Below are 15,773 nucleotides of genomic sequence, written 5' to 3' on the forward strand. Positions count from 1 at the left end.
AAAGGGGTGTTGGATGATGTGGTTGTTTCTCTAGACTCTTGGGAATATCTCGTAGACTTCATTGTGTTTCAGCCAAAGAACCCTGTGGGAGGACATCCCTTGATCTTAGGACTACCATGCTTGCTATAACTGATGCTTATAATTGATGCCATTCTGGTGACATGTATATTTCCCATGGAGATTCCAGGAAGAAGGTCACCTTGTATCCACTCGCTAGATCCATTTAGGTGCTCCAAGACAATTTATGGTTAGACTACAGTAGTGATGAGGAGACTCAACATGTTCCTTGATACATCAGAACGCTGAGTCCTCACAGGAGGGTGAGATTCAAGACTTCCTAAAAAATCTAGACACCATGCCCAATTTTGAGTCATTGAGTCAGATTTTTAGTTTAGATTTTCAACAAAGATAAGACTCTCTACCTCCCTCAGGTAAATCCTTGCATATCAGCTCAGACTTGGATTCTTCCTAGCAAGAGCAGCTTGTGAATTTGTTGCAAAACCATCTTGATGCCTTTGCATGGGGCTACGAAGATATGAAAGGAAACCCTCCTGAAACTTGTACCCACCATATCTATATTCAGGATGGAGCCCGACCTGTCTGACAACCCCAAAGGTGAATGAACCCAGCTCTAAGAGATGTTGTAAAGAAAGAATTGCAAAAAAACTTAGATGTTGATTTTACCTATCCTATTTTTGACAGCCAGTGGGTTGTCCTCCATTAGTCTTAGTCCTGAAAAAGGATGGGAGATGGCACATTTGTATTGATTACAGAGAATTGAACAAAGCCACTTTCAAAGATTACTTCCTTCTTCCTTTCATCAATCAAGTACTTGATACCCTTGTTGGTAAGAAGTACTTTTCTTTTCTAGATGGCTTTAGTGGGTATAACGAGATACAGATTGCACCCAAGGATAAAGACAAAATCACTTTTATATGTCCACGGGGTACATTTTCTTACCGAGTGCTTCACTTTGGGCTATGTAATGCCCTGGCTATCTTTCATAGGGTGGTCTTGGCCATTTTACCTAGGCTAAAAGCTATACTTGAAGGAGGACAAACTGAAGAAAAATCATTGCATGCTATGGGAGCACGAAGAAACTTGCCTCAGGTAAGTGCAGGTGTGGCTCCTAAACCTCCACCGCATTTTTTTATTATAATGCACATTCATATTTCTATCCTAACAATAGTCAGTCTCAACATTGACAACATGGGAACCAATATCATTATGGACAACCCTCCCAATCTTGGCAACAAGGATGGATAGGGCCAAACCATTCATATCATTTAGACCATTCCTATCCTAAAACTATTCAGTCATACCCTCCAACATATGCACCTTACCCAATGCTACAACCATCATTACCTCAACTGAGTCGGCCAATGCCACCATTGCCTTTACCTCCACCATTTTGACCTTCTCAGCTACTTGCCCAACCTTTACCAAACCCCAATAACAAAGCAGTAAAAATGATCCATTCTATGAACCCACTTTCCTCATCCAGATATCAGTCCATGCCAGTTGGAGTTAATGACCTCCAATTGTGATTGGGGAAGATAGTAACCTCAGAAAATCAAAAGCAGCCTATGGTGATTATCAAAGAGAAAGGTGAGGAGGAAAATCCTGACCTTTCTAAAAAATATGACACCATCCATCATATCGCTATACCTTCTAAGCCTTTTCTATCTTCTTCCAACCGACCTCCCTATCCAGAGAGGTTAGTTATGGAGAAGAAAGACCCCATTCCTAAGTCTAGCTTAGCTTCTTAGCTTAGGAACCTTTTCATAAAGGTACCTTTTCTCCAAGCTATTAAATAGATCCCCATTTGCACAAAAATCATTAGGGAAATCTCTCTCAAGAAGCCAAGGAGGAGAAGATTAGAACCTCAAACCATTCAATTTGTTGGTAGAGTAGAAAGTTAATGACGAGGTGTACGCACATGGAGAAATATACCAACTCCGAAGACCCTTTTGTCCCTGTTCAGATAGGTGATGTCCTTGTATCCAATGTACTTATAGACCTAGGGGCAGCCATTGATGTTATGACAAAGCAAACCATGGATCAACTTGTATTGGTCCATATTCATCCTACTCCCACTGTGCTTGAATTAGTATATAGATCTAAAGTCAAGCCGAAAGGGGTGTTGGATGATATGGTCATTTCTCTAGACTCTTGGGAATATCTTGTAGACTTCATTATGCTTCAACCAAAGAACCCTATGGGAGGAAATCCCTTGATCTTAGGATGACCATGGCTTGCTACAGTTGATGCTTATATCGGATGCCATTCTGGTGACATGTATATTTCGCATGGAGATTCCAGGAAGAAGGTCACATTCTATCCACCCGCTAGATCCATTAAGGAGCTGTGAGACACTTTATGGTTAGACTACAATAGTGATGAGGAGACTTAGCCTGTTTCCTTGATACATCAGAATGATGAGTTCTCGCAGGAGGGTCAGATTCAAGACTTCCTGAAAAATATAGACACCATGGCCAATTTTGATTCATTGAGTCAGAATTTTAGTTTATATTTTCAGGAAATATATGACTCTCTACCTCCCTTGCCACCATCTCTAACGACACCTATATGTTCTATTGAGCCTGATACCACTCATGTTGAGATTAGTCCAGGTAAATCCTTGCATATTAGTTCAGACTTGGATTCTTCCTAGCAAGTGTAGCTTGTGAATTTGTTGCGAAACCATCTTGATGCCTTTTCATGGGGCTACAAATATATGAAAGGCAACCCTCCTAAAACTTGTACCCACCATATCTATATCCAGGATGGAGCTCGACCTGTACGAAAACCCCAAAGGCGAATGAACCCAACTCTAAGAGATGTTGTAAAGCAAGAATTGCAAAAACTCTTAGATGTTGATTTACCTATCCTATTTCTCACAGCCAGTGGGTCCTCCATTTGTCTTAGTCCCAAAAAAAGATGGGATATGGCACATTTTTATTGATTACGGAGAATTGAACAAAACCACTCTCAAAGATTACTTCCCCCTTCCTTTCATCAATCAGGTACTTGATACCCTTGCTGGTAAGAAGCACTTTTCTTTTCTAGATGGATTGAATGGGTATAACCAAATATAGATTTCACCCGAGGAAAAAGACAAAACCACTTTTACATGTCCACGGGGTACATTTTCTTACTATAGTGCTTCACTCTGGGCTATGTAATGCCTCAACTACCTTTCAAAGGGTGGTCTTGGCCATTTTTACTAACCTTGAGTGTGTGGAAATATATATGGATGACTTCTCTCTGTTTGGTGATTCATTTCAGGAAGCCCTCAAGAATCTAAAAAAAGTGCTTCTTCGCTACCAAGAGGCTCATCTCACCTTGAGTGATAAAAAATGTAGATTAATGTGCAAGGAAGGGGTGGTTCTTGGCCATCTTATTTCTGAAAACGCATCCAGGTTGACCTTGCAAAAATAGAAATTATTTTGAGTCTTCCTATACCCAAAAATCAACGAGAAGTAAGAGGTTTTCTAGGACATGTGAGATACTATAGGAGATTCATTGAGAATTTCTCAAGGATAGCTACCCCACTTTTCTGATTATTGGCTAAAGATAGTGAGTTTTCTTGGTCCGCAGCTTGCCAACAATCCTTTGAGACATTGAAGGAAAAATTAGTTGAGGCACTAGTTTTGAGAGGACCAAATTGGTCCTAGCCATTTCATATTTCCTTTGATGCCTCAGATACTACTATTGGCGCAAATTTAGGACAATAAGAAGACAAAAAATCTTATGTATTTATTTCATTAGTAAAAACTTGTCGCTCGTTGAACTAAATTATATGGTTACTGAGAAAGAGTTTTTAGTTGTAATTTTTTCCATTAATAAATTCAGACATTATATTACTGGATATGAAGTCTTTGTGCATACTGACCATTCCAAAATAAGATATTTGATGAATAAACCATTAATTAGTGGTAGAGTGACTAGGTGGTTATTATTGTTATAGGAATTTAATATTACCATTATTAGTAGACCAGGAAAATCTAATGTAGTAGAAGATTGTCTTTCAAGATTAAATAATCCTGGTGAAGCAATTCTTGTTGATGATGATTTCCCTGATGAACATCTTTCTACTGTGTCAAGAAAATATTGATGGTTTGTTGACATAGCTAACTATTTTTTCACTGGAAAATTACCACCTCACTTATCTACTTGTGAAAAGCGGAATATCATATAGAAAAGTGTTGTATATTCTTGGATTCAAGGACACCTCTTTTATACCAGAGCAGATCACATTATTCGTAGATGTGTAAGGGAGGAAGAAGTGTTTGATATTTTAAAATATTCCCATGATGAAAATTGGGTGGGTCACTTCTTGATAAGTGGACTGCACACAAAGTGCTACAAGTTATCTATTTTTGACCCTCCTTGTTTAAAGATGCCAAACAGTACGTCAAGCGATGTGATAGCTGTGAGCGAATTGACCAACCTAATCAAACCAATAAAATTGCCTTTATGTCCTTAGGTTATGATTGAGCCTTTTGAAAAATGGGCCATTGATTTTGTAGGATCAATAAATCCAACATCATTAAATAAAAAACATATTTTGGTTTGTACAGATTTCATTACAAAATGGGTAGAAGCTAAAGTTGTTTCTTTCGCTACTGAGAGAGTTGTTGTTGATTTTCTTTTTATGTAAATCTTTACTAGATTTGTTGTGCATAGAGAAATTGTTTCTGACAATGCACCGCATTTTAGTTCTAATCTGATACAGGGTGTGATGGAGTAGTACAAAAATATGGCACAGAAAATCTACACTGTATCACCTGCAAGCAAATGGTCAGGTGGAGTCCACAAATAAGGTGATTGAGCCCATCCTCACAAAGACAATAAATATTCATGGAAAGGATTGGGCTGACAAATTACTGGAAGCATTGTGGGCATATCGAACCACTTGGAGGAACAACACAGGACACACACCATATGAGCTGGCATAGGGAAATAAGTCCTCTTGCCAATATAATTCCAGATCAAGACTTTCACGACTGTAGTCCAAATGGGGCTAGATCTCTCTGAAGCACAACAACAATGTCTTCAACAGCTGAATGAGTTATATGAATTCCGAAGGAATGTTGTTCAACAGAACATCCTGGTTCAACAACAACGCAAGAAGTGGCATGACAAGTCCATAGAGAAGAAGTAATTCCAACCAGGTGATTGGGTGCTCCTTTACAATTCTAGATTCAAATATTTTAAAGGGAAATTCTATACAAATTGGATGGGACCCTATGAGGTGGTTAAAGTGTTTGAAAATGGAGCGGTAGAGATCAAAACTATTGATGAATTGAATTCAGTGTTCCTGCTAAATGGGCATAGATTGAAGGTATATTTTCAGCCCCTTGCTGAAGGAGATTTTATGTTGCAAGTCGAACAACAATATGAAAAGGAGTTGGTAGGTTTTAACACCAATGTGTTGAAGATTTTATTCTTTCTTTTCCTCATTAGAAAAAAAAATTATAATAAAATAAAAATATAAAAAAATAATGACGTTTTTTCTTCCTGTAATTATGAAAATCCATTGACTGACATGATTGCAGAAGGATCATCCTAAAAACCAGCATGGTAGCAGGAAGATCAAAATTTCAATAAAAAGGGAATATTACTTGATTTTTAGATATGCTGGCTGCCACAAAGAAGAAGCAGTTTCAAGGAAACCAACCCTTACCCAAGTTTGGGATAACTAGCATGGAATTTTTATCCAAGTAAATGCTTAATTCCTGTTGCAATCACTTTTTTTGGCACCATTGCAGGCAGACCTTGAAGATAAAATTATGCCTTTCTTCTAGATCCCCAATAAATTACCATCCTCTTTCTTCTAAGAAAACTACCCTTACATGATGTCATAAAATCCCTCTATTTCCCCTGAATTTTTTTTCACATCCCATTCTCGTTTATCCCCATTGGTGATATTGTTGTTGGAACCCTTGCAGTAATGCTCCTTCCCATTCTGAAAATCACCCCTTTCCCACTTCTTTATTCCCTCATAAATTGATTACAGAATTTGATGCAGTCAATCCAGAAGGCATGCTCATGAAACACCAAAGGATGGTGAATAAAACTTTCCTTGTATATTGAGGCAATTTTATTTTATTTTTTCCAGCTACAGAATTATGTTCTATTAGAATTGTTATTTTGGTAAAATCCCTTATGCAAGATTTGTAGTGCAAGTAGGATCAGTGTAGGAGTGCAACCGATTGTGGAAGCAAGTGTAAAAGAAATTTCACATAGTACAGGAGCATCTTATGAAGAACGTTTATGGAATTTTATTACTTTGTATATGAGTGATTCCTACAGTGATAGATCATAGAATTATATATTTTAATTGATACTTTGTTTTATCATTTACTAACTTAGGAAATTTCTTAAAAGTTTAAGATATATTGGGTTCTGAAATCTAATTTTTTTAATGGGTACTGAAATATGTCTTAATTGAATTATGAGGTGGACCGTGGGATAGTACAGGTTGTCCGAAAACTCATAACTCACCTCCCTTTGAACCAATATCCCATCACTTATTCATCATTGTCTTACCTCATAATCTGATCATTATGACCATTACACCGTTGTTGTATAAGCCTCCGCCACATCCAATCATTATTTCTCACCCTGTAGCAGGATTATATGTATCTACATCTAAATCAAAGAGCCGTTCTTTTATCATTAAACATGATCGGTTGGATGGGACTGAAAACACGAAGGATGGTATCGCTCACGAAAATCCTCACTAAAATCCTGTTGAGGTACTAAAACACTTGGCACGAAGGCTGTGTAGGGCATAAAAACCCTCGGTGATAAGGAAACCCCAAGTGCAAAAACTTTTGGCGATGTCATAATGAAAATCCTGGATGACCTTAGTCTTGACAATGACGGGACTTGCTTGGAGTCTGTTGTAGAGAACGTATTTACACCAGAGGATCTGAGCATGGAGCCCTCTAGCCTTTACCTCAACAACCGAATAATGGAATTAGAGAAGCAAGTTCATGACTTGGAGGCTTTGAACCAGGTCATGAAGGAGCAAAATTGGCAAAAGCATGGCAAGGTAGAGCTGCTCGCAGAAGTCAAGAAGTAGAAACAATAAGTTAAAGTATGGAAGTATCGGGCTTCCAACTGCTACAAATGCCTCAATAAGGTGACTAATTAGCTGAAAGGAGCCCATGGTAAAAAGGCAAAGGTAGTGAAAGTAGGGATAAGTTTTGAAGTACGGGATTGAGAGATTGCCACCCATTTTTGAAGATTCTTTGTAGAAGGTAAAATGTTGTGTGAGGACACACAACAACTTATGATGGGAGAATGTTGGTTACCAAATTTCTCTATTTTTACCCTATTCCCATAAGCCTTAACCTCTATTTTATCTCTGTTTAACCCTATCATTCCTACACTAGTCCAAGATAATCATTTATTCCTACATATACTTCCTATTTCATAATTAAGATTTATTAAGTGATTTATTAATTACTTTAGATAGATTTTTTACATTTTAGTATCTCTTGTAACTTATGTTTAACTTTCCTAAAATTAATTGAGGAACTAAGTTTTAATCATTATTTAGCGTGATCAGTGCGGGAAGATTCCTGCACTACCAACAAGTTGCTCCGTGATCTCCATGATATTCCACGCGAGCGTTTTTGATCCATGACTCCTACTTCGGTTGTGGACTATCTGAGGATGGACATTGGTGGTGTATAGTTAGGGATGCTTGCCAAGAATATGGTCTATGGCCAGCAAAGTCGTGCCTTATTATAACCATTAGCCAGTTTTTCAATGTTGTTTGTTAGTCCATTCGGGCAAAAGGCTTGAATAGGAAATGACTATAATTAGCAAAATATGGCTAAGGTCGAGAGGTTGTATACAATGTAGAATGTAGGTAGAGCCAAGCTAGCGATATTTGAGTTGTATTTCTTTTACTTTGTAATTTTGTATCGCCCTCGATTCTGGGATGGACTCGCATTATCATGTATATTTGTTGATCAGGTTAATACAAGGAATGCACCATGTTTTCTTCATGATGTGTTTAGTTTCTATTTCATGTGTGATTAAGTGTTGAATCGTTTCATTTCCTAAATGGGAAACGAGTTGGTTGGCTAGGTCCTAGCCAACCCAGGTCATTTATTCTTGTTCTTTTGCCATTTAAAAAGTCTGTGTGAACATTTATTCATTTACAGTTGCATGGCTTTGATTGCTCTTATGTTTATTTCAGAGCTCTAAGTTAAATTCATTTCATAGTCAAGCATGAACAGATCTGTAGTTTGGAAGTTTAATTAAGTTTATTACTTTCTTGCAATTTTCTTCCTGCAATTCTTTCTCTGCAATTTCTGTCTTAGTTTTCTTCCTCTCAGGTCGTGCAAGAAGATTATTCCCGTACCAGTACATGTAGTTTCTTGCACTCTAGTTTTACTTTACAACAAGTGTTACCTTCCTCTTCCTACTTATAATTTCATTTATTCCTGCAAGCAAATGTATTGTCAATTCAAGTAATCATTCTCAATATTAAGAATTATACTTCTGAAGGATCTTTACATGAATTAAGAAAGAACGTTATTACAAATACCATACTTTATACTTGCAGTTTATGACTTAAGAAAAAGGAACATAAATGTTATAAGTGAATTGCCGAAAGATAGTTGGTGCATGCAAACTACTTTTACTGCTACTTGATTATTTTGAATTGTTTATGCTTTATGAAGTTTACTTTCATTGCAAAGTTCAGTTAATTAAAGCATTCTTTTTCACATGTAATTTATCTCAGAATCTAGCTTGCAATTGCAATTCTTTTCAACACGTCTTTTAATTCTTTCGAAAGTAAATTGGAAACTTTGGTGAAGGAAGCTCTGTCTTGGTGCAAGAGCTAGTCTCTTGTCACAGGAACAGAGTGCTCTAAGCCTTGAGGCTTAGAGAATCTCCATAAAGACATAAGTCTTTTGTAAAGAAGGTAAAATATACTTTTTCACATAAGTATTGTACGTGCACTAGTGCAAGCTGATTTCAATAGTACAAGAATAGGTTGCTTGGTGTAGAAGGAAGATCAATTGGGAAACAGATCTTTACAAAGGCCCACTTGATAAACTGTTAGTCATCTATACTAAAGATAAACATAATATTTCATTTCAGCATTTAAGATTGCTTCCAGTCATGTGAAAGTTCCTTTACTTAGTTTCCTCTCAAATTATTCTTTTACATTTCAGCACTAGAATTGCTTTGGTGTCGATTGTCTTTAAGATTGTTTTCCATCTTATTCTGCAACATTTCATTTAAGAAGCCGGATTAGGAATAGGAAAATTTCATACCACTTCTGGCATTGCCTATGCTTTGTCTCTAAGTTTACGAAATCCCTGGGTTAACAATTAAGTGTTGAGGATTTTGCTTCAGTGCAATTCCTGCACCCAACATTTTGGCGTCATTGCTGGGGAGGAGATTTGATTTGGTAAGAGTTTTCCTTTTTTTGCAATAGGGGAAAGTCTGCTTTTATTTTTTCTGCAATTTGCTTCTATTTTCTTGGAGGAATTTATAGGTGTCTAGTTATTTTTAAGTTACAACATTTTTATTGGAATTTTGTTTTGTCATTTTTTGAAATGAATGCCTAAAAGAGCTAGGGGTCTGAATCCCACTAGGGGCCAAAGAAATACTGATAAATCTGAAACCAAATATTATATTGGGCATTATTTTGCAGGTAGAAAGTCCAAACAAACCCAAACTCATCACATAGGAAAATTCCACTTGGGCTCTGGTAGCAGTGGTCCAAGTGTGACACAACCTAAAAAGGGGAAGAAGGGGACTATTAGAACCCATAGTTAGCCTTCTCAGCCTGTTGAGAGTGGTTCGTGTGGAAGAAGAACAATGGAAAACCAGGGAAGACCATGAAAAGGAACTAGTGTAAATCAGGTGAATGAGGAATAATCCAATGCTTGGATTCCCAATTGTGGATCCTGATACACAAGTACAAATGAAAAATATTTCACCATCAACTCTTCCTCATTTCTATGGTAAGGTACATGAAGATCTAGACTCTTTCCTATTTAAGTTGATATTTTGTGTGGAAGTTATGATTATTCATCTGATGCCCAGAAGTTAAATCTATTTCTTGCAACTCTCATGGATGCAACACTTCGTTGGTTGATGGGGCTAGGAGGAAACACTATATCTTCTTGGGAACAAATGAACAGAGTGTTATTGTTAAAATATCAGGAATATTGTGAGACTATAGATATTTAAGATGAAATCTTTATTATTGTACAAAATGATGGTGAGACTCTAGAGGACTGCTTGGAGAGATCCATGTACATCCTCCAAAGGTCAAAGCACAAATTTTATCTAAGTACCATTAGAACCTTGTTCTTATGGGGGCTTACTGACGATGCTAGGAATAATATAAATCTTTTAGGACAAAGGAATATTGCTCAAAAATCTTTTGATCAAATCTTTGACTTGTGCAGGAATTTCTTGAGGAACCAATATAGATCATGTAAAGGAATTCATAATAGAAATAAGAAAACTGAATCTACTGATGCTATGATTATTGGATTAGAAAACAAATGGATAAATGAAAATTGAAATAACGAATACTATTACTAAACAAATAGACTCTTTGAAGTTTCAATAAAAACATGTAGAGGAACAAGAGTCATTACCTATTTTTTGTCCAAAATGTAGAATAAAGCATATTTTAATAGGGTTTCCTCTCGATATTAAAGAAACTAATAAATGTGCAATTTGTACAGAGAACCATGCCACGGAAAAATGTCCCTCCATACCTGGGCTGAAAGCTGTACTTGAAGGATGACAACCTGAAGCCGAATCAGTGCATGCTATGGGAGCATGATGAAAATGGCCTCAAGTAGGTGCAGGTATGGCTCCTGAACCTCCACTACATTTTTTTGGTTATAATGCACATTTATATTCTTATCCTAACAATAGTCACTCTCAACATTGGCAGCATGGGAACCAATATCATTATGGACAACCCTCCCAATCTTTGCAATAAGGATGGAGAGGGCCAAACCATTCATATCATTCACACCATTCCTATCCTACACCTATGTACTCATACCCTCCTACATATGCACCTTACCCAATGCCACAACCATCATTACCTCAGTTGAGTCATCCAATGCCACCAATGCCTTTACCTCCATCGTTTCGACCTTCTCAATTGCCTGCCCAACCTTTACCCAACCCCAATAATAAAGAGGTACATATGATCCATTCTATGAACCCTCTTTTCTCATCCAGATATCTGTCCAATCTAGTTGGAGTCAATGACCTCCAATTGAGATAGAGGAAGATAGTAACCTCAGAAAATCAAAATCAGCCTATGGTGATTATCAACGAGAAATGTGAGGAGGAAACTCCTGACCATTCTAAAAAAGATGACACCATCTAGCCTATCCCTGTACCTTCTAAGCCTTTTCTATCTTCTTCCAACTGACCTCCCTATCTAGAGAGGTGAGTTATGGACAAGAAAGAACCCATTCCTGAGTCTAGCCTAGATTCTGAGCTTAGAAACCTTTTCATAAAGGTACCTTGCTCCAAGCTATTAAAGAGATCCCCATTTGCACAAAAATCATTAGGGAAATCTGTCTCTAGAAGCCAAGGAGGAGAAGATTAGAACCTCAAACCATTCAATTTGTTAGTAGAGCAGCAGAGTTAATGACGGGGTGTATGCACATGGAGAAATATACCGACCCCGGAAACCTTGTTGTCTCTGTTCTGATAGGTGATGTCCTTTTCTCCAATGTACTTATAGATTTAGGGGCAAGCATTAATGTTATGACCAAGAAAACCATGGATCAACTTGGATTGGTCCATATTTGTCCTACTCCGACTATGCTTGAACTAGTAGACATATCTAAAATCAAGACGGAAGGGTTGTTGGATGATGTGGTCATTTCTCTAGACTCTTGGTAATATCTCGCAGACTTCATTGTGCTTCAGCCAAAGAACCTTGTGGGAGGACATCCCTTGATCTTAGGATGACCATGGCTTGTTATGGCCGATGCTTATATCGGATGTCATTCTGGTGACATGTATATTTCCCATAGGAATTCAAGGAAGAAGGTCACCTTGTATCCACCTGCTAGATCCATTTGGGAGCTTCGAGACACTTTATGGTTAGACTACAGTAGTGATGAGAAGACTTAGCCTATTTCCTTGATACATCAGAATGCTAAGTTCTCGCAGGAAGGTGAGATTCAAGACTTCTTTAAAAATCTAGACACCATGGCCAATTTTGAGTCATTAAGTCAGATTTTTAGTTTAGATTTTTAGGAAAGATATGACTCTCTACCTCCCTTGCCACCATCTCTAATGGCACCTCTATGTACTATTGAGCCTTATACCACTCTTGTTGAGATTAGTCCAGGTAAACCCTTGCATATCAATTCAGACTTGGATTCTTCCCAGCAAGTGCAACTTGTGAATTTGTTGCGAAACCATCTTGATGCCTTTTCATGGGGCTATGAAGATATGAAAGGAAACCCTCCTGAAACTTGTACCAACCATATCTATAATCAAGATGAAGCCCGACCTGTCTAAAAAGCCAAAAGGAGAAAAGATGGGAGATGGTGCATTTGTATTGATTACATAGAATTGAACAAAGCCACTCTCAAAGATTACTTCCCCCTTCCTTTCATCGATCACGTACTTGATACCCTTGCTTGTAAGAATTACTTTTCTTTTTTAGATGGCTTTAGTGGTATAACCAGATACAGATTGCACCCGAGCATAAAGACAAAACCACTTTTACATGTCCACAGGGTACATTTTCTTACCGAGTGCTTCCCTTTGTGCTATAATGCCCCAACTACCTTTCAAAGGGTGGTCTTGGCCATTTTTTCTAACCTTGAGTGTGTGGAAATATATATGGATAACTTCTCTGTGTTTGGTGATTCTTTTTAGGAAGCCCTCAAGAATATAGAAAAAGTGCTTCTTCGCTGCCAAGAAGCTAATCTCGCCTTGAGTGATAAAAAATATAGATTAATGTGTAAGGTAGGGGTGGTTCTTGGCCATCTTATTTCTGAAAAAGGCATCGAGGTTGACCTTGCAAAAATAGAAACTATTTTGAGTCTTCATATACCCAAAACTCAAAGGGAAGTGAGAGGTTTTCTAGAACATGTGATATACTATAGGAGATTCATTGAGAATTTCTCAAGGATAGCTACCCCCCTCTTCCGACTATTGGCTAAAGATAGTGAGTTTTCTTGGTCCATAGCTTGCCAACAGTCCTTTGAGACATTGAAGGAAAAACTAGTCCAGGAACTAGTTTTTAGAGGACCAAACTCGTGAGTTTTTAGTTGTAATTTTTTCCATTAATAAATTCTGGCATTATATTACAGGATATGAAGTCTTTGTGCATAATCACATTCCGCAATAAGATATTTGATGAATGAACCACTAAATAATGGTAGAGTGGCTAGGTTGTTATTATTGTTACAGGAATTTAATATTACCATTATTGATAGACCAGGAAATCTAATGTAGTAGCAGATTATCTTTCAAGATTAAATAATCTTGATGAAGCAATTCCTGTTGATGATGATTTCCCTAATGAACATCTTTTTCTATGTCAACAAGATCCCCATGGTTTTTTGACATAGCTAACTATTTATTCACTGGGAAATTACCACCTCACTTATCTGCTCATGAAAAGCGAAATATCATATAGAAAAGTGTTGCATATTCCTGGATTCAAGGAGACCTAATTTACACTGGAGCAGATCTCATTATCCGTAGATGTGTAAGGGAGGAAGAAGTGTTTGATATTTTAAAATATGTAAATGATGAACCTTGCAAGGGTCACTTCGCTGATAAGAAAACTGCATATAAAGTGTTACGAGCAGTGCGAGTGTATAACTGAGCAACCCGGCATTAGCATGGGCAGGCCTTGGAGCAAAACACGCTGATGCTAAAATTAGGGCTTTTATTTAACATTCTTCATAATGGATTCAGGGCAGTTTTCCTTCGATTCTTTAGGGAGGTTTTGGTCTGTATATCATGATGGATATGATGCATAGTGGTTACTTTTTTGGCACTTCGGGATATGGATAGGAAGTGAATAGGAGGTGTGAAAAAATACAACGTAACAGATGCCCCTTAAAGCATGAAGGTAGAACAAGGAGTGATGGTTGAGATTCTTTACAAGTTGTGAAAGGACAAGAACAACACCGTCACGAGACCTGAAAATCAAGCATATCCATACATATATACATATACACATCTGACACTTGTGATGATCATGCCTAATGATACATGAATAGGCATCTAATAGTACATGAATCCTCGGTACGAATGCAACCATTCGAACAAGAGGGACCATGTGAAAAGATCCTTGGTATGGTCGCAACCACTCAAATAAAAATGATCATGAATATGGACCTATGGCATGATTGCAACCATCCATCCATAGGATGTTAGGTAAACTTGACTCAGGGTTTGAGTCATGGTTGACCTGGTTAAATAGTAGTGGTTTTGGGCACATGGTATAATGTACCCATGGTATTATGGTCTATGGTATTGCATGTAATGGAGCTTATAAAAGGCTGGGAATACTTCATTGTAATGTAGGCCTGGAGGTGAGTGGTGATGGCTCACTTAGTCGGATTGGCCAGGGTTTTTTCCAATGCTAATGAGATCTCATTAGGTTGGGTTTTCCCCTAGATTTGGGGTTTTCTTGGATAAATATTATGTGCATAATATTTATGTGTGTTGTTGCTGGTTATTTTATTCTTCCTCTCTGTAAATATCGGTAAATCTTAGTAATAATTTATCTCTCTGCCATAAATTTTTTAACAAAATCCATATATTGTGAAGCAAAGCTGCACACTATAGGGTCATGAAAGATTTAGTGGATGAGGAAGATATGTGCATGTGGATTAATTAATTGATGAACCATGTACCTAAAAAGAATGCCTAGATAACTGGTGGTTATAGCGGCTGGTGACCCGTGTAATTCAGTAGATGGGTTATTTTTATATGGACATTGATGTCATATGTACAAAGACAACAACAAGGGTAAACAAAAAAAATTATTATAATGGAGTGAAATTTTTAATTTGCATGTAAATGGGCATATTGTTGTCACACCTGGTAAGGCATGCACACCCCTGGGTAATTACTGGTAAAGTTTGGGTTAGACCTAGGTAATAGGGGGATATCAGGTTAAAAAATCCTGGGTAAAAACTTTGAAGGGGGTAAGGGATATAGTGAGCGGGATTGTATCGATTAGGAGGTTTTGGCTGGATTTAGTCAAGGAACCACAAGTCAAGTTTAATGGGGGAATTGTTCGGTAAAATTGACTCGGGGTTTGAGTCAAGGTTGACCTGGTTAAATAGTAGTTATTTTGAGCACATGGTATAGTGTACCCATGGTATTATGGTCCATGGTATTCCATGTAATGGAGCCTATAAAAGGCTTGGAATACTTCATTGTAATATAACCTTGGAGGTGAGTGGTGAAGGCTCACTTGGCCGGATTGACCAGGGTTTTGGCCAATGCTAATGTGATCTCATTGGGTTGGGTTTCCCCGAATTTGGGGTTTTCCTGGATAAATATTATGCGCATAATATTTATGTGTATTATTTCTGGTTATTTTATTATTCCTCTGTGTAAATATCGGTAAATCTCAGTAATAATTTATCTCTCTATCGTAAATTTATTAACAACTAGTATGAGAGCTCTAGATTAAAAGCCATAGATTATGAAGCAAAGTTGCACACTATTGGGTCATGAGAGATTTAGTGGATGAGGAGGATATTTGC

This window comes from Pinus tabuliformis, chromosome 1_1 (assembly GCF_031772625.1).
Source record: "Pinus tabuliformis cultivar Carrire ecotype Pingquan chromosome 1_1, CPIR1, whole genome shotgun sequence".
Taxonomy (NCBI): Eukaryota; Viridiplantae; Streptophyta; class Pinopsida; order Pinales; family Pinaceae; genus Pinus; species Pinus tabuliformis.